Source organism: Ictidomys tridecemlineatus, chromosome 5, assembly GCF_052094955.1.
Source record: "Ictidomys tridecemlineatus isolate mIctTri1 chromosome 5, mIctTri1.hap1, whole genome shotgun sequence".
Taxonomy (NCBI): domain Eukaryota; kingdom Metazoa; phylum Chordata; class Mammalia; order Rodentia; family Sciuridae; genus Ictidomys; species Ictidomys tridecemlineatus.
In genome coordinates this window covers 120,495,543-120,515,012 of record NC_135481.1, presented here as the reverse complement: position 1 = coordinate 120,515,012, position 19,470 = coordinate 120,495,543, and the positions used below count along the sequence as shown (strand labels likewise).

General features: G+C 61.5%; 2 long non-coding RNA genes across 5 annotated transcripts; one reads left to right on the top strand and one right to left on the bottom strand.

Annotated features, from left to right (window-relative positions):
* The first annotated feature begins 36 nt into the window (after positions 1 to 36).
* Positions 37 to 3,250, top strand: LOC144377954 (uncharacterized). Its single transcript, XR_013439306.1, has 2 exons — positions 37 to 524; positions 1,915 to 3,250. It is a non-coding gene; the product is annotated as an uncharacterized LOC144377954 (long non-coding RNA).
* On the bottom strand, positions 499 to 17,867 carry LOC144377953 (uncharacterized). 4 transcript variants are annotated; one of them, XR_013439303.1, is made up of 8 exons: positions 17,778 to 17,867; positions 17,429 to 17,574; positions 16,870 to 17,008; positions 13,481 to 14,693; positions 8,173 to 8,318; positions 7,855 to 8,036; positions 6,886 to 7,738; positions 499 to 5,456 (listed from the first exon to the last, which is right to left on the bottom strand). It is a non-coding gene; the product is annotated as an uncharacterized LOC144377953 (long non-coding RNA). The 4 variants fall into 4 exon arrangements; XR_013439304.1 differs by having other exon boundaries at positions 499 to 5,192; positions 5,311 to 5,456; positions 17,429 to 17,812; XR_013439305.1 differs by having other exon boundaries at positions 13,481 to 14,038; positions 14,449 to 14,693; positions 17,429 to 17,812.
* Between the last annotated feature and the right edge of the window lie 1,603 nt (positions 17,868 to 19,470).

The following is a 19,470-nucleotide window of genomic DNA, read 5'->3' as shown; positions in this document are numbered from 1 at the left end:
CCCGCCGCTGCCCGAGGCCGCCGCGCGCCGCCCCAGTCCGCGCAGCCCCGGCCGCGCCCGCCCCGTCCCATCTCTTTGCCGCTGAGCGCTGCGGATCCCGGGTCAGCGGTCGCCAGGGTCCATCTGGGAGGTGCGGAGGGCAGGGCCCGCGGGCAGGTTGGCGCTGGCGCCGGAGACCGGGAGGACTCAGGAAAGCAGCGCGGGCCCTGCGCCCCCGGTCCGCTCTGGAGGGCCCCGGGCGCAGGGCGCTGCGGGCGTGGGGCGCGGGGCAGCGGGCGCGGGGCGGCGCCGGCCCCGGGCGGCTCTCCCACTAGGGGTAGCTGTTGCCTGAACGCCGGAGCGCTCCCCTCTCGCCGCTCGCCTCGCCCGGCGCAGCCCTGGCCGCCGGGCGCACCCGTCCCGTTCGTCCCCGGACGTTGCTCTCTGCCCCGGGAACGTCGAGACTGGAGCGCCCGAACTGAGCCACCTTCGCGGACCCGGAGTGCGGCGGCCCGACTCACCGCGGAGGCGCCGGGACGCGTAAAGTGCGTACTTTCAACCTCGAACGTGTGCTGAGGCTTTTAGGGGTGCGGGGAACTCCCCAACTCTGCGGAGCCCTGATCGGCTCGGCTGCCGCGCCTGAGACCTTCTGATCCCTCGCTGCGCGCGGTATCGGGCCGGCGACTCCGGGATTAGAGGCGGCGGGGTGGGGACGTGCTTTGACCTGGGGTCCTCCGAGGCCGTGGGCAAGTCCTGCTTTGCCTTAGCCCAATGCAACCCTCAGGGCGAGGCTTCAGTCCGGTCTGGGAGTTGGGCTGTCCAGGACGCCTGAGCACAGGGACTTCTCTGGGGCTCTGGGGCTCTGGTCTCCTAAGTCCCGTGAGCCGCCCAACTTCTTGAGACAGGGACAGCGCTGTGTCCCGGGCCCTGGTGAGAGCTGGCTGGACCCTGTAGGGCGCGGGAGGCTTGCTTTCCGCGGCTAAGGAACGTGTCCAGAGAAGTGGACACCCGGCAAAGAGTCCAGCAGCGCGCAGGTGGACACTCGCCTTGGGTGGGGATCCTCCCCTCGGGTTTCACCGCCAGGGCAGGACCCTTTGTCCCACTAGACACGTGTTTCCATTAGGTCAAGACCCCCGAGTGTGTGTGGAGGTCGGAGGGGCTTGTGAATGTGGCCCCTAGTCTTTCAACTGGTCAGCGGATCTCTGCTGTTATGGGCAGGGCACACACCCCGAAACTTCTCACCCAGAGGGAAGCCGGTCTGGTCCCTTTCCCACTCTCCCCAGTGCCTCCACGGCTCCCCTCACCCCTGGGCAGGGGTGTTTCAGGTGGATTAGGAAATTCTCCTTGAGCCACACCTGACTGGTGAGGGGGGTTCCACTTGGTGTCCCCCTTCAGTGGGGCCCCTCTGTTTAGCAGATCAGCTCCTTTCCAGCCCCTTTCTTTGCGGGAGGGGAGAAGGAGCAAGTAAGAAGCCATGCCTCCTACTGGGTAAGTTCCTGAGAGATCTGGGGGCTTCTGAGGTCACCTCCTCCCCGGTGAGGGCAAGAGGTTTTGATGGTCTCAACTTTTGTTGGGCGATTTCAAATCCTGATTTCTTGATTCTGGGAGGTGCCAGTCTGGGGCTAGTGGCCTGCCCCCACCCATAAGGGAGTTGGGGCACTTTCCACATAGAGTCTCAGAAAATGAAAAGGCCACTGTGGGCCCAGGACAGCCTTCCTGGGATGTGGTGGCCGTGTGTGTGTGTGTGTGTGTGTGTGTGTGTGTGTGTGTGTGTGTATGTGTGTGTGTGTGTGTGTGTGTGTGTCGTACCTGAGTGTGCATGTGTGCACAGGTGCATGTGTGGAAGGCAGGGTCAGGGCAGGTCCAGCCTACCTGTAGCAGTGGACCACACTCCTTCCAGCCCTGGGAGTACCCAGGACACCTGCTTGTCCCTAGGTCTATCACTGCCCTAGGGTCTGCTGGTGTCCCTTGGTTGGACAGGCTACAACCTCACCTCTGGGGATTCCAGAGCACTGGACAGGGAGCCCAGACCCTTCTGGCTCCACAGCTTCCTAGGCAGGAGCCAGAATGAAGACTCAAGGTCCAGGTAAGACTGGCTTCGGGTCGTGGAAGCTGCCTGTTGCCTCCCACTCCAGCACCCCGCCCCCCAGCTCACTCTCTGCCCTCTTCCCTCGGCCACCCCTGACTCTCCTTCCCTTCTCTCCAGGGCCACACCCCACTCACTGTAGCTCACCCTTCCTGTTGCTTCCCCTACTGTCCTGTCTTCTCCCAACTGTCCAGAGAGAGAGTCCTGGCCTAAGGCCAGGGCCCAGGGGGACCCAAGGGACGGGGGCCTCAGTGGGCCTGGCAGGCTCCCTGCTGGGACTTCTCCTGCCACTGGACCTGCCCCTCCTGCCTACCCTCTCCCAGCTCCAGCAGGGGGCGGACAGGGGAAAGAAAAGGAAAGACATGTTGAACTGGGTCCATTTGGTGTCTGGGAGCCACTTGGAGAGAGGGAGGGGGCAGGGGATAGGGGCAGAGCCCTGGCACTGCGAGTCAGGCTGGCCTTCGGATGGCCTGCTCCCAGGAGCCCAGTCCTGGTGGTGTCTGTGAAGGGGAGGGCTTGGTGGACCCAGGTGCTGTGCCCTCCCTCCCACTGCTTCCCTGTGGAGCTGTGGGAAGCCACAAGTGCAGCCCGTGTCTCTTCTGGTGGAGCCACCCCCATCCATGGTCAGAGGGGCCATCTGGAGACCCCCCATGGGGCTGGGAATGCCCTGTGGCCCTCCATGCCCCGCCCCTGAGGCTTCAGGGGGATGGTGTGGCCCGCACATCCAGAAGAGTTGGAGAATGACATGTGGGTGCCCCGTGCCTGGCCCTGCCTCCTCACACACTGGTGAGGACAGGGCAGCCCTCCTTGGCCACCCACTTCTGCCCTCCCCTGCACCAGGATTCCTGGGGCTTACCTGCCTCTGAGCTTCCACTTGGGCTGTTCCCTCTGCCCTTCCCCTGGAGACTCCCATTTTTCCTCCATTCCTACCATGGGCCTCCACCTGGGCCCACTTGCCCACAGGGGCAGCAGAGCCCCTGACCATGCCCTCGCCCATGCAGCCGGAGGACACCCCTCTGCTGTGTGTGCGTCCCTGTGGCCGAGGCCTTGGTGGGTGTGTCTTCCCATGGCTTCTGTGTCTGCCTTCTGCACACCCAGCGGCTCCCAGGCTGGACACCAGGACTCTCGACAGGCACCCAGGGTGTTGGGGGGGTGCTGCCCAATAAAGATTTGTGAAACAAACAAGGAGTGCAGCGTGGACTCACTGAAGACTCCTTATTTGTGGGGAATTTCAAGATATTTTGTTCTGGTCTTTGCACACGCACGGTGGTGAGCAAGGGGGGCGTGTCAGCACAGTCTCTTGGAAGTCCTGTTGGGGTGTGGTGTCTAAAGGACACACCTGTCCGCTGCCTCTGGGGCCAATCTGTTTCCCTTCCTGGGCTGACCAGGCCCTGCCGGGCGCCAGGCCCTAGTTGGGGGTGCGTTTTCCTCCTCATTGGCTTGGGGAGCGACTTCTCCACGCTTCCTCCCACCTCAGACTGAGGCTGAGCATGTGGATACCCTGTGCAGGCCGGGAGGGTGCCCCAGGGCTCAGAGGAGTAGTCTTAGAGGGTCTCCAACACATCACGTGTCTGTCCCTTTGGGAGTCTGAGGCAGAATGGGGTGACACAGTGGGGCCCAGGGTGGGCAGCCTGGAAGTCTGTCCAGGAGAGCTTGTGGGGGACCCAGGGCTTCACTTGGAGGTCTGGGAGGCAGGCCTTGGTGTTTGCTGTGTGGCCCTGGACCTGGCCCGACCTGGCCTGGCCTGAGCATCTTTCCAGTGCTGTCCCTGCACTGCTGTCTACGACAGACCCCAGGATCGAGGACATTTGGGAGAGACCCCGCCTTCCCCTGCCTGCCGCCCTGGGGGAAGGCGCCTCTGCGTGGTCGCCTCCCCCACGGTTTAGCCCATCCCGCTAGGCCCAGCCTGGGCGCTGACTTGTCCTGGCAGCAGTGCACGCGCAGTGGCCTCGCCCTACTCCTTGGTGCTGGCCAGCCTGGGAGGTAGGGGCAGTGCCTGGCCCCACTGGTCCTGCCCAGGGACGCTGACCTCACACCAAAGCAAACCCTGGTCTGAGCCCAAGAGTGGCCAGAGGGCGCCTTTGGTTCCATCCCTCTGTTCCATCTGTGACCCTTTGGGGCAAGAGGTGGGGTCCAGAGTCCCTTTGCTTCTAGCAGGCCCAGCTTCTAGAATGTGCTGTCACTGACCCGGGGCACAGGCGTGTCTGTTCACACCCACCCTGCTCCTTCCTGGAAGCTGCGGAGCACCAGAAGATACTGCAGGTGACACGGAAGGAGAAGCAGCAGGAAAGACACTCCCCCTGGGGACAGGGTCCAGCGTCCTCCATGCTGGCCAGGGAACCATTGCAGGTTTTCCCCTGAACACCTTGGTGGGAAAATCTGACTGGGTGTGATTCCCAGGGTCCAGAGGTAAAAAGGGGCAGCCCAGCCTTGGCACACAGCACCTGGGCCGGGCTGGGCTGGCTCTGACGCTGGCAGAGGCTCAGTCTGAGGTGGGCCCTGGGATTCCCGGAGCCCAGATGTCTGGGGCTGTGTGCCGTCACTGAGAAGGGACGCCTGGCCGCCTGGGTGGAGAGAAAGCAAGGGAGGAAGGCGACCCCCTCGCCATCGCCGGGGCTCAGACACAGCCGGAAGGGGCGGCAGAGAAGGTCGGCCCCCTTGGGTGGACCCTCCTCCTGAACTGGCGTCCCCTGGGCGGGCCCCCAGGGGCTCTCCAGTCCTCACCAGGCTCCTGGACAGCTTCTGCGCTTTCTGCTCTCGAGGAGCCTCCAACCTGGCAGGGGACCTGGTGTGCTCAAGGAGGGTGCAGGGACGGCTGCCACTTGGGCCAAGTAGGGTGGCACTCAGGAAGTGGCCGAGGCAGGGGGACAGCCTTCGGTTCTGTGCGGCTCTTGGCTTTGAAGTCTGGCTCCTGGGAGAAGAGCGGCTGTCCTCGTCCTCCTTGGTAGGGAGCTACATGCTTGGCTCCCCAGGGCAGGACCCCCACGGGGCAGCTCCTCTGCAGGCCCAGCTGGGTCATCTCCGGGAGCTGTGTGCACCAGCATCTGGCTGTTCCCGTGGGAAATGGGTGGGACTCTTGCTTCCACCTCCAGGAGGGTGTGAGTGAGAACATGCAGCTCCCTGAGCCCTGCATGGAGAGCCCCACGGAGAAGATGGCCACCACTCAGGCCACCGCCATCAGCACCGGGGGGCTTCCGCCGCAAGCCTCCCTGGAAATCCCACTTTTGGGTACTTCTGGAGCTTACGTTCAGCCCCTCCTTCTTTCCAGGTCGACACATAGTGGAGAGGCTTCCTTTCACAGAATTCCCATCTCTGCAAGTCCTCTTAGAACCAGTTATTTTCCAGTCTCCAAAAATTGTGTTTTGTTAGGACCCTTGAGGTTTGTACCTGGCTGAAACAATACAAACTAAATTAAGCAAAGAAGGGATTTCCTGGCTCCAGTCAGTGAAAAGTCCTGGTGGAGCATGCCTTCAGGCATGGCTGCATCCAGGTGCTTGACCTGGCTTTTGGCTATGTCTCCTGTTGCCCAAGTCTTACTCCAGGTGGGTCTCTCCTCAGGAGCTCTGGCTCATGTGGCACATGTCACAGCCACCCCAGAGGAGATACCATAATTTCCATGGCAGAAATCAGGTGGGAAAGGCTTTGGGTTGGATCTGGGACTCCGGATGGCTCTTAACTCATGTGAAGTGACCAGATTTTCTGGCTGGGAGTGGAGAGGGGAGAGGTTCGGGCCACACACACCCACCACATGGTCCCCAGGACTCTCTGTGGAGATGGTGACAATCCTAACAATTCCCCAGAGACTAGTACTAGCCCCATTTTGCAGATGATAAAACAGAGACTTGGAAGCAGACTTGCTGGTTAGCTGGAGGTTTTTCCTCGGGCTCCTCTGGGGGCTGAAGGGGACCACCTGGCGGGGAGGACTGGGGGGCAGCAGGATGCAGTGACTTGGTCTTGGCTTGCAGGACCAGGAGCGCAGCCTGGGGACACGGAGCTGGCCGAGCAGGCTGCAGGGTTCCGGGGGCACATGCTGAGCAGGACCTGCCGCAGGCCAGAGGTGTGAGCCTTGGCTTCCTGGGAATGAGCGGGCCTTGGCCTGGTTTATTTTGCTTTGGGAATTTCGTGGTTTGTGGGCGTGTCTTGGGGCCAGGGGATGGCCGCTAAGAAGCCAGAGGGAACTGGCTGGAGGAAGAAGTCACTGAGCCTGGAAGGGCCCCTCAGCTGGGCCACAGCCTGGGAGGCTCTCTGGCTGTTGTCTCAGAGCCAACATTTGGTGCATGGTGTCGCCAGGGCCCCTGGGCTGTGGCAGGGTGCCAATACCAATTGGCTGGCGCCATCCCGTCAGGACCAGGCCTTCCCACCTGAGGGGATACACCACCTCAGGAATCTCACAGACCTGGGTTTGGGTCCTGTCTCTGCTTTCCAGAGGCTGTGGGTCTTGGGTATGTTCCTGAACCTCTCTGGGCTGCCGTCTGCTCATGTTTGGGGGAGTAATCATCCCCTTTCCTATGGGCTCATGGGAGCTTGGGAGGCAGTGCAGGGGATACCGCTCGCGGGAGCTCAGGCAGCAGCAGCTCTGTGTTTGATTGCTTTTCCTTTGCTAGAGTCTCAGGGATCCTATGGGAGGGGCAGCTGTGGCCCTTCAGGTCAGGGGCTTTGCACAGGGCGGGGCAGTAGCCGTGCATGACAGTGGACTGAGTGCTTCCTTTGCCTTTACCGGTCCTTCCACCCAGAAGACGGACCCTTCCTGCCTCTCCACTGGCCAGCTACAGGAACTGACCTTGTCCTGCAAGTCTTGATGGCTGTCCCTTCCTGCTTACCTCCTACAGTGTCCCCTCTTCTAGTCAGTCCTGGCATTCCAGCCATCCACGACTCTCCCATGGGCCTCCTGAGGCAGGTTTGGGACTGAATGACAGGTGCCTGCTGGGCTCTCGTGCAGTGGGGACAGGTCCCAAGAGGCTTCTGGATTGGGAACTACTCCTGTGTGACCCTGAACCAGCCCTTGGCCTCTCTGTTGCTTGAAGGGCTGGCCTGGAGCATCTCAGAGCAGGTGGCATTACCAGGGACTTGGGGGCCCCGTCAATCATGGTCAGAGCAATTCTGGGTGAGGAAAGACCCCAAAACCACGAGCCCTCGTTTCTCAAGGGCTGGGCTTTAGCTGGGCCTGGCGTGGGTGATCCCGGTGGCTCCCTGGCATGCCCCATGCTGGCCGGCTGCCAGCTGGATGGTCACGGCTGGACCCCCTCCACATGTCTCTGCTCCTGTGCTGGGCTTCCTGGGCCAGGTGTGTCAGGGACAGCGGAGCACAGAGGGGCCACTCTGCAGCCTGCTGGCGCCGTGGGCTCTCCCACCCACCCCCGGGAAGTCCTGGGCAGTGCCCCGTCGGGGCGGAGGCTCCAGCAGACTCCTCGGCATGGCACGGGGGCTGGAGGAATGCAGGAGCGGGGCCTCTTTGCAGCTGCCACGGAGACTGGGTCAGGGCTCGCACCTGGGGCCTCGCATACTGCAGGGCCCGCCGTGGCCAGGCGACAGTGCTGGACCAACTCAGGGCTGCGTTTCTTTACCCGTGGTTCCCCGCGTCCTCTGTGGCAGGATTCTGCAGTGCTGGGGAAGGTGGTGTCGGGGACAGGCACGGAGACCCTTCACTCTTCTCAGAGCTCCTTGTGCTGTGGTCTGCAGGGCACAGATGCGCTGGACAGGCCCTTCAGGAAACGGCCAGGCTTCCTGCTCCGCCCCTGCCCTGCTGTGTGGCCGGTCGCGTTCCTGCCCCTGGGGCTCTGTGTCCTCACCTCTACGCGGGGACTGCATGGCACCTGCACAATCTCCACCTGCCCAGGGCTGTGGTTCAGCAGGTCTCGGAGGGCAGCCATGGCCGGAGAGAGAGGACGAGGGAGACAGAGAAAAGGTGGGGGCAGGGCTAGTGCCTGTCTCTGGTGCCTGACTTTCCCTTCTGGAAGCTTCTGCTTACCCCCTGTTAGGAGGAGGGGTTGAACGGGCAGGAGGGGGGTCAGTGTGCGATGGAACCCCTCCCTGTGGCTCAGTGACCTCACCCTGTGAACCTGGGAGTGGCCCTTCCCCAGGCCTCCATTGCCCGCCTGGGGCTGTACCTGAGGGTTTGGTTTTGTTGGTGGAACAAGAGCTCCTTATAGTTACATGGGTCCTCTGGGCGGGAGAGAGGGTTCCCCCGGACGACTGTGGAAAATCCACTCCAGATCATCTTCCAGGCGCAGAGTGAAGCTCACGACTGCTCTCCCTGGTGCACAGAAGGAACAGGAGGCTTCAGAACTTCGACTAAGTGCCTACTGTGTGCCAAGTACTAAGCTAAGTGTGTTTTCACATGGGGATCCTGCAGCGGGGGTCTCTGGGCATTCTGCACAGCCACAGAGTGGATGCTCTGGGAGTGGAGTAAGTGCCAAGATCCACACAAGAAGTGGCACCGCATGACATCTTCACCCACCATCCACCACCTTTCTGCCTGCCCATCCACCCACCCACCTGTCCACCCATCCGTCTGTCATCTGTTATCCACCTGCCCACTCATCTTCACACCTCTCCATCCATCAATTCATCCACCAATCCAACCATGCACCCACCCATCCCTCTGTTCATCAGTTCATCCATCCATCCCACACCCATCCTCCCATCTGTCTATTCATCCATCCTATCCATTGACCCATCCATATATTTGCCTATCTATTCATCCATCCATCCACCAATCCAATCATTCATTCACCCACTCTTCTGTCCATCAATCCATCCACCCACCCAACCATCTGTCCTTTCATCCATCCAGGTGTTCACTCACTTATCCATCTATCCATCAATTAATCCATCTATACACTTATCCATTCATCCATCTACCCACCCACCCACCCACCTATCCATCCACCTGTCCATCCATGGAAGGATCTATCCATCCATCCATCCATCCATCCATCCATCCATCTATCCATCCATTCATCCATTCATCCATCTGTTTATCAGTCCATCTGTTTGGCCATCCATCCACTTATTCATCCATCCATCCACCCACCCAACTATTTATCTACCTGTCCGTCCATCCATCCATCCATCCATCCATCCATCCATCCATCCATCCATCCATCCATTTATCAGTCCATCTGTTTGGCCATCCATCCATCTAACCATCCATCCATCCATCTGTTCATCAGTCCATCTGTCCATCCATCCATCCATCCATCCATCCATCCATCCATCCATCCATCCATTTATCAGTCCATCTGTTTGGCCATCCATCCATCTAACCATCCATCCATCCATCCATCCATCTGTTCATCAGTCCATCTGTCCATCCATCCATCCATCCATCCATCCATCCATCCATCCATCCATCCATCCATCCATTTATCAGTCCATCTGTTTGGCCATCCATCCATCCATTTAACCATCCATCCATCCATCTGTTCATCAGTCCATCTGTCCATCCATCCATCTGTTCATCAGTCCATCTGTTTGGCCATCCATCCATCCATCCATCTATCCATCCATCCACCCACTTATTCATTCATTCAGCAATCCACCCACCTATTCATCCACCTGTCCATCCATCCATCCATCTATTCATCCAACTATCCATCCATCCATCAATCATCCATCCATCCGTCCATCCATCCATCCATCCATCCGTCCATCCATCCATCTATCCATCTGTTCATCAGTCTATCTGTCCATCTATCCATCCATCCATCTATCCACCCACCCACCCATCTGGGACCTGCAGTGCATAGCTCTTCTGAAGATCTGAACCAGCCCCTTTCCTGGAGGGACTCAGGACTGGAGAGGGGAGGGCTGAAAACCCAGGATGGTATGGATGTCGGTTACAGTGAGGCCCCCAGAACACTACCTATGGGAGTGGGAGAAGATGGGACTTGCCACCCAGGGTGACTGCATGGTTGTCCTTGCAAACAGTGTGGTCTGATTACGAATCCAGCGCCTGTGGCTAGTACCACAGTCTGATGATGCTGATGCTGGTGGACAAGTAAGAAGCCCCAGCCTGCAGGTCCTGCACAGAGCAGTAACTTCGCGTGACACTGTAGTGAATAGCCACCAGACTTCAGAATGCCCTGCTCTGTTTGGAGAGGGACAGGTTCAGCTGGGCTCCCACTTGGATGCGAGTGGGGGGTCAGTCAGATTGACGGCACAGCCAACCTGCAGGAGGCCGGGGTGTGGTCCCTGCACATCCTGACCCTCAGGTCCTCCAGGTGCTGGGAGGCAGGATGGGGCAGCGCCTGGTGCCCTCTGCAGCAGTGCAGGCCTGGCCCCTGGGGCCGCCTCCCGCCTTTCAACTTTTCCCACGGGGCCATCAGGGCCATCAGCTCAGGTCCTCCTGGGACTCCTGTTGCCCTGGAGATTAAGACCAGGCATCTTGGGGTGGTGCTAGAGGGAGGAGGGTGGCACGTAGGTTCCCGGGGGGCAGCAATGGTGCCGGCCCCAGGACAATCTCAGGTGAGCCATAGGCGCTCACGTGGGGTGGTGCAGGGGCCGTCAGCCATCTGTAACACTGTCCCACGAGGGTGGGAAGGGACAGACTCCAGTGCCCAAGCATCATGGCCAGGCAGGTGGGGTCTGTGACTCCCAGAGACCTGGTGCTCTGGGGAAGTCTCTGCACATGGACCCTGGGGAGGCCCCTCTCAGTGAATGACCCCTTGTGCACGAGAGTTCCTATCCCCGTCCAGCAGACTTAGAGCCAAGGACAGGACCCCTCACTGGGGGTGCTGTGAACACTGGGGAGAGGGCTGGGGGTGGGCTGGCCCTGCGGCCCCTCCGGCCTCTGGGGCTGATGAGGTCATGATTCTGGGGTATGACCTCTGGAAACCCTGGGAACTGCTCCCAAGACCCCAGGTCTGCCAGGGCCCTGCTGGGGGTGGGCTGTCCATGGGTGGGCCCAGAAGGCCTAAGCACTACCCCAAAAAAGGGCTTGGAACCCTACAGGGCTGAGTCATGCTGCAGGAGCTGTGGCCAGGAGCCTGCAGAGTGGCAGAGGCCAGGGTAGGGAGAGCCACGCGGTCCTGATTCTAGAGCAGATTCTGAGAGGGGCAAGGCTGGGTGGAGTCTGGCAGGTGGACTCTGGTGCCGGCGAGAGGCCTGCGCAGGAGTAGGGGGGCTGTGGGGGAGGCTGTGCCCTCCCCCTCCCCTCCCCCCTTCCCTCCCGAGCCCTGCCCTCCTTCCTGCCCCCACCCCTACTCCACGGAGTCAGAAGAAGCCCACACGATGCCCACGCCCTTCATGGCAAGAGACTTCTGCAACCAGGATCATCGTGGGCCCAGCTGTCCCTGGGATGGGGACAGTCCCCGGGTACCTCCTACCCCAGGCTCGCTGGACACCCTGCTCCCGGGAGTTGCAGACCCTGCTGCTGGCAGTGGGCAGGAAGGGGCGTGGGGTCATTTGAGGTCAAGGGCCACACAGGTTCTGGGTTCTTGGAGGCCAGCTGCCCATTGGTCAGGATGTGGTTACCTCCCCAAGACCCTGTGCAGGCCTGGCCACTCCTGGCCCTGTCCTCTTTGGGCAGCATCCCCTCTGGCCAGCTGGTGGCCTTGGAGGGATTCTGGGGGCACCTCTGTCCTCAAGAAGGGCTCTTTGGAGAGGGAAAACGAACACATTTCAACACCTCCAGATTCTGAAAATGGATTTCTCCCAGGGAAACAGAGACTCAGAGCGTGTTCTCTTCCCTGAGAGGGAGCCAGGAAAACAGCGGGGGGGTGGGGTGGGGGGGAGGGGAAGAGGCCTCAAAGAGAACCAGTGGGAACTGGGACATGAAGTCAGACAGACCTAGGTTCAGATCCTGCTGACCACTTACTGCTGTGTGACCTGGTCCTGTGACTTCACCTCTCTGAACCTCAGTTTCTTTTTCTGTTCAACAGGGTAATTCTTCTAAGGGATGCTGGAGGGTGGCTGTGGATGGAGCAGTTCCATCTTCTCCAGGAAGACAGTCTTAGACTGTTTCTTAAGGATGGCCAGAACCCCAGGAGGGGTCCAATAGTGCCTGGTATTCTGGTTTGACTGCTTGGCCTCAGTGAGGGGAACAAGACTCTAGGTTCCAGTTTCTTTGGCCATAAACTGGGGACCAGGATTTCTCCTGCAGGAGGTCACTGGGAGGATTAGTTAGCCAAGCAGGCCCTGATTGCCTGGGGTGGGGCCTCTCCTGGGTGGGGCCTGGCTTTTGCGGTCCCTCCCTCCAGGGAAACCACCCCCCACCAGCCCCCCACACACAGCCAGCTTGCAGGTCTGGGTGTGAGGGTCCCTCCCAGGAAGGCCTGGTCTCGCCGCCATGTCTCTGGGGACTTTGTAGCTGCCTCCGCTTGGGCCTCCACTCCTCTGAGCTCACCTCCTCTCCGTCTTCCAGGCTGGGGTTAAAACTGCTCTCTGCTCGGGACGCTGCCTGGCCGTGGAGCTGCCCACAGCAGCTGAACGCATCGAGGCTGCTTGGCCTGGCCTCTGGGGCCTCCCGGCAGGGTGTCCACTGCCCTGTCCAGCCCCATCGCCCCCCACCCCTGCTGGCACAGATCTGACGTTCCACTCCTTGCATTCCGGCCCTCTCCTCAGCAGGTCAGGAGGTGCGGGGGGACCTGGGCCAGCTAGAGAGAGGCTGGCAGAGGCTCAGGGGACGGAGCGCAGGTCACATCCCAAGAGGCCTCTTCAGACTCCTCCTCAGGTCGCCTTTGCTTCTCCTGGTCTGCAACGCCTCAGGACCTGGGCTACCCATGGTCCTGGGAGAGGGGAGGAGACTGTGCCCCCTGAGCTCAACCTGGACGCATTGACAGATTCAAATTCTGAGACTCCCTTGCAGCTACATGTGGCTACTTGACAGAATCCTTGCCAGTGAGTGACATGTCAGAAGTGATCTGTGAAACTCTGGGTCCTGCCCTTTGAGGGAAGAGAGGTATCTTTCCCTTTTCTCCCTGTTCCCCTTATTGAACGATAGATGTAATGGCAGGAGTTAGAGTTGCCATGTTGACTGTAGGATGGAAAGTGGTAGTTGAGGATCACGGGGCAACAAGGTCCTAAGAACCTGGGTCAGTACGTGTCACCTGTCCCGCTGAAAGCCAGACTGTCACACGGAGGAGAGATTTCTAGCTTGCTTAGTCCTGTGTCATTTTGGCATTTGTAACATCAGCAGAACGATATCCTCATTAAAATAGAGATGTCGATCAACTGTATATAGAATGACCAAATGACCACTAACAAGAGGTCAGCGAGCCACTGCGTGGAGCCTGCTTTTCAGGTGCTGCTCGGGAATCCCAGTGGGGCTGTGTCTGTGGGTCTCAGCACTGCCTGGGCTGGGTGCAGATGCATGACCCTGGCTGAGTCAGCAACGGCTCAGGGTTCTGAGGCCTGATTGGTGACATGCGGGACCAGGCTCAGATGACAGGGCAGAGGATGGCAATGGAGGCCCACCTGTGTGGCTCTTCTCCACGTGAGTCGTGATGCAGGGCTCAGGGGAGAGGGAGCCCCCCACCGCCTTCTCTCCTCTCCTTCCTCTTCCTGCACCCCAGCTTTCCCGGGGGCACTGGTGGGCTTCATGAGCCCCAATGAAAGCACTCGGCTTGTAACGATGGCTGCTGCTTAATGATCTCAAAGTCCCTGGACGCCGTCGAGGAGACAGGGGCTCTGCTCCAGGACCTGCTTTCCTACTGCAGAACCCGGGCCCTTGAGTGTGGCCCTGAGCCCTGAGCCCCAGCCACCCGACGGGACCACTCACCAGGAGCCTCGCCGGGAGCTAGTGCCCTTGCCCTCCCTCTGCACTCTGCTGCGGGGTTGCCCTCCAGGAGTGTTGGAAGGACCCTGGGGGTGAAGCTCAGGAGCCAGAAGAGCAGCCTGGGCGCCCGGGCTCAGAGCTGGCCAGGAGGGACCAGGACGCCCTGGGAGCTTCAGGAGGATGCGAAGGTGGCAGGACTTGGGGACACCCGGGTGTGGACGGCGTGGTTCAAAGCCACTCGCTTCCAAGAACCGATACTAGGGTAAAATGCACGAGGTAAGGGATCGTCCCCAGCCCTGCAAGTGGCCCCAGTGCCAAGGACACGCCACTGTTGTGCGATCGTGTCCCCAGCTCCTTCCGCCTCGTCTGGCTGCAGCCCCAGCGGGGCACCGCCTCCTCCCGCAGGGCTCTGCAGTCGCAGCGTCACTTTCTGCTCCTAGAATCCCACGGCTCCCGCCTTTTTGTTCATTTTCTAGTGTCGATGGCACGTTGTGCGGGGGAGGGGGCTTATGTTGGATCTGAGGACCCAGGGTGTGATGGCCTTCCTGCTGGCGCGGGGCACCTTGTTTTGAGGGACAGGGACACAGGTGCCCACATGTCTGGTCTCTGAGCCACCAGGGCTGCTGGGTGACAGGTCACCTCCCGAAGGCCACACTCAATGCCTCACCATGGGGTGACTCCTCGGGGACACATCCGTGCCATGGCATCTGGGGACCTTTTGTGAGTGGGTCCTTTTGTGACTGGCCTGATTGGCTCCGCAGGGGTCCTGGGGGTCCTGGTGTGGCAGCAGGCCTCAGGGTCTCCGTCCTGTCAGGCCGATCCATGTTCCACCGTGTGGGTGGACCTTACGGATCTCTGTCCATCCCTGGGCACTTCTCCCACGAGGGTGCACGATGCTCTTCAAGGCCTGGCCTTCAGAAGGGGAGTCACTGGGTCACAGGGTGATTCTGTGCGTGAGTTGTGAGGGATGGCTGCTGTCCCCACAGCCACACCGTCCTGTGCCCCCCCCCCCGAGTGCACGAGGCCTCCCAGGGCCATCTTCACCAGCACACACCACTGTCCCCCACGTCCTAGTGGATACGAGGCCAAAGCCATCGGGTTACAGAAGTGAGCTGAGACCCACAGCAGGAAGGACCTGTCTGGGGCAGCTGCTGGGTAGTCCAGGCCTCCAGCCTCCTTAGTCCTCTCTCCCAAGAGCCCTGGGCCTCTGAGCTCACCTGCAGCTGCAGGGGACAGTTCCTGGTAAGCTGCCATCTGCCCCCTCCATGGCCTGGCTCTGGTGTCCCCACCTAGGCCTGAGGAGCTTGTGGACCCATGGCCCTGGCGGGTGACCCCCCTCAGCCAGGGTAGGTCTGAGGGGGGGGTAAGCACTGTCTCGGCCCCTGCTGGCCTCTCTGGGCCTGGGGTGTGAGCCCCCCTGGAGTAACACCTGGGCCTTGGTTCCCGACTCCCCATCTCAGGGGCTCCACCTCCTGGGTTCCCCACCCCCGGGCACCTCCATCTCGGGGTTGCTTTGGGGGAGTCACAGCTTTTACAGACTGGTCAGGCCTGGGCCTGCCCTTGAGGGCTCAGAGCTGGCCAGGGGGGTGCAGGGGTGCCAATGTGAAATGAGCCCTGAGGAGCGACGGAGACCTGGGAGGGGGGCCAGGGCAGAGCAGGGTCCTGATGACCGCATCCCTGGGGCCCCAGAACAGGGGGACATGCCAGTTGAGGGGCCTACGTGGACTCGGTGGGCACATGACCACAGTGGAGGTGAGCCTTGTGGACAGGCCCACTCACCAGGAGCCTCGCCGGGAGCTGGTGCCCTGGCCCTCCCTCTGCACTGAGGGAGGCTGAGGCCTCCCGAGGGAGGGCAGGGTGTGGGGGAGGGGCTGCTGGCCGGGCCCTGGGCGGTCACCTCAGGCAGGGATGGCCGAGCAAGGCCACAGGGCAGGTGAGCTTGTGGGGTGTGGGGATGGAGGGGCCCCCCAGGCCAGGAAGGCGGGCAGGGCCACCAGGAGCCAGCTGTGTGGACTCTCCTCTGAGGCGGGCTCCCCTCCCTCAGAGTGGGGTCCAGCCTCTCATGGCACTGGTGCCTGACCAGCTGGACAAATGGCGTCCAGCAGATGAGGAGCAAGTGGTCAGAAGGGATGGGGATGGGCCATGGGGTCAGGCTGGGCAGGAGGGATGGGCTGGCAGCAGGCTGTGCTGGCTGGGAGCCGGGCACTCTTGAAGCAGAGGACTTGAAAGGTACCCGGCAGCCTCCCTGAGCTCTGCCCAGTGGCCCTGTGCCCCCCTGGGCCAGTACCAGCAGCCCGTGGCCCCCCGTCTGAGCACCTGCCTTGCCCCTGTGAGTCCCAGGCCACACCCAGCTCCAGGAGAGGCCTCAACTGGACCCTGACAGGCACCTGGCTTGAGAGCCGGCCAGCCTCAGGCTCTGTCCAGTGGGCTGGTTCCGTGTGGCTGGGAGCAGGGACAGGCACTTGGGGACCTGGAAGCTGGGAGGTGCCAGGCCGGGGAAGATCAGTGCCCTCAGAGGGGTGAGCACCCTGGCACGCCCACCCACAGTGCCTGGAGCCTGGGTCCTGGTGTCCCGAGAGCCAGCTGACCAGGCCCAGAGCACAACCGGGGACTCCCCACTGTAGCTCAGGCTCCTCCTGACTCTTCCCAGCTCCTCCTCCAGGAGGCCGGACACTGCCCAGGCCCGGCTCCTGCTGTGGGGTGTGCTCGGAGGCGCTGTCCCCCATTCTGTGGCTCCTGGGGGCCCGCTGGAGGGCTGCAGGGCCCAGGGTCAGGGCAGAGAGGAAGTCACTCTGTGCCTTATCAGACGTGGAGTTTGCCCTGAGCCGAACCAGCCTGTGGCCCCAGAGGCCCTGAGAGCTGAGGAGGGACGGGAAGCTCCAGGGCCCCACTGGGGGCTAGCACCTCCTCCCCTGGGGAGACAATGGCACACCTTTGCCCCAGACCCATCCAGGGGCCCTCCCTGTGTCCTGCCCCTCTCAGTGCTGGGGAGGGGGTGCCCTGCTGTCTCTCCCAGGAAGGAGGGAGGAAGACCCGTGGCCCCTGCCTCCCAGCCCAGGCTGCCCAGTGCCCTCTGAGCATGGCTGACCTTCTGTTCACTGGGGTTGGGATGCAGAGGTCACAGTCCCCCACAGCCCCTCTCCAGTTATCCAGCAGCCTCCACGGAGTCCGTCCTTCCAGGAGAGGCTGGCCTGGGACACACTTCACAAGCCTTTGCTCTCTGGCTTCTGCCAACACAGATGTGAATGAGGCCTTCAAGGGCCACTCAGGGAGGGCAGGCATGCTGCTGGGCTCCAGGCCCCTGGCCAGCTGTGGGCAGCCCTGCTCTCTACTCCCAGGTGGCACACTCACTGAGCTTCACACAGCCTTTACTGTGAGTGCAAAGGCCCTGAGGTAGGGCCCTCTGCCCCTGCTGCTTTCTGTGCTTTGAACATGGCCCCTCCACAGCAGCCCACCTGTCCTGTGAGTGAGGACGTCTGTGGTCGGGGCATGACAAGGTCCAAAACAACAGGGACTTAGGCAAGGGCAGATCTCATTCCTCGCATGAAATACAGGTCAGCAGAACCCGGTGAGGTGACCCTACCTGTCTCACCCGTTTTGTCATTCACTTTGTGTTGTTTTAAAATCCGCTGGCTTTGTGACCTTACCGCCTCGGTGACAGAATCCTAGACAGTGGGTCTGATGGACTCGTCACACATCCATGAACACGAAGAAACAGCTACTGGAACAGAAAGGCCCTTTCGCCGGAGCCTTTCCCATCGTCTTGCCACTTCCCATGAGGAAAGCCGACCACCTGCCAGGATAGGAGGCCCCTGAGGAGTGTGTGACGTCCCAGAGCTTAGGGGAAGGGTCACAGGGTCTGGCCCGTGCCAGGTGCAGGCCAAGAGGGTGGCGAGGGCAGAGGAGAGCCCCAGGGCCTCAGGGTCCCGCAGCCGCCCACCCTCAGGAGATGGCCCAGCGGCCTCTCTGCCACCCCAACCGGAACCCCCGGGCCACCTGCTCCCTCCAAGAGTATCCTGGCCGCAGGCTGCCCGCACAGGACTGTGGCCTCCTGTCCAGCAGTGTCCCTTCCTAATACTCTTTCCAGGCCAATGGGAAAGGGCTGTGAGGAACTGACCATTTGTTCTTCAAATGTTTTGCAACTTTCCTGGAAATGTGGACGGTCCCCGAAGGGCTCCGAGTGGCCAGTCTGACCTCTGCAGGCTGCTCCGCGACTTGTGGTGGGGAGGCAGCAACCTCGCTGCCACCTTTCCAGGAACTGGTGGTCACTGGCCAGGCCTGGCCCCTGGAGGTACATGGGCAGTGGTGGAGGACAGTCTGGACCATGGACTTGTTGGGGGAGGAAGTGTGAGGAGGTTTGGGTGGGCAGGGAGGTGGTTAGGGCCCCTCCAGCTCCCCGGCTCCAGACTGGCCCCATGGGGTTTCCAAACCAGCCTGGTCCCTGGGGTGGGGGTGGGGGGCTTCTGAGGCCCTGGGTCCTCCTCCCGACCCAGGGTCTGTTCTCCTGCACCTTGAGGAGCAGCTACACAAGACAGGGATCAAGTCCCCCTGGGGAGGTGAGTGGCCTGGATGATGGTCCTGGCGTGGGCACAGATGTGACCTGCTGTGTGACATTGGGAGGTGTCTCTGAGCCTCTGCTTTCCTGTCTTTAGAAAGGGAACGGGAAGGAGGGACCTGAATGCCCACGGGCCTCTCCGGGCCTCAGCTTCCTCTTCCACAGAGGACTGGTGGGGGGTCCAGAGGACTGTGGATACAAAGCCTTCTGGACAGAATCCCCTGGAGGGAGCGCCCTGCACGTGTGGCCTAAGAGAAAAGGCAGATCCAGAGCCCTCACAGCCCAGCGTCCTCCGGCAGGGCCCAGGGCTGGATCCCAGGTGGGGCCTGGGGTCTCTCTATGGCATGGGCTGGCCCTGCCCCACCCCCAGGCCTCCGTCGCTGGCTCCCTTGGCCTGGTGGCATGGCTGGCACCCTCCATGTCTTCCCAGGGGCCGCCAGGCTCCCCCGCTGGGTTACTGCCAATGGAGAGGGTGTCCTCTTCCCCAGGCACCCCTGGCCCTTCCAGGCCACTGCCCCACCTCCTGTCCCCTCCTCAGGAACCTGGTCCTGTCCTGACTTTAGAGGGGCATCTCACCTGCCTGGATGCTGGCCACCTCCTGCCCTGGACTCTGGGCGACTACCTGGGCACTTCTCCTCCCGCTGGCTGCCCTCCTCTCAAACCCCAGAGGATGGACCCTGAGGCTCCCCTCTACCCTGTTCCATGTTCTGCTCTCTCCTGGCCCCAGTGCCCACCCGTCATGGCCCTCTCCCTGCGGCCTCTCCTGGACATCTCCATCAGGCCATGCCCCTGTGGGTGTCCTCACCGGCCAGCCCCTCTCTGCCATGTCCCCTGCCCTCCTCTGCTGTCCCTCCCTCTTGAGAGGCCCCACCCCATGCCAGCCCTCCCAGCTCCTCATGGGCCATCTGATGGGTGCTTCCATCCCACGCCACCCCTGGGCCCATGCCCACACCCTCCCTCCAGGGTGAAAGAGCAAACTGCTTACTAATAGTGTCCTGGCAGGGCTGGGGGATGTCCCTGGCCACCACACCACAGTCCTGCTCCCAGCACCTGGCTGCCCAGGACACTCCTGTTCCAGCCTCCTTTTTGCAGCCAAGTGTGACCATGGGACCCGTCTGCCAAGGGATAGGCGCA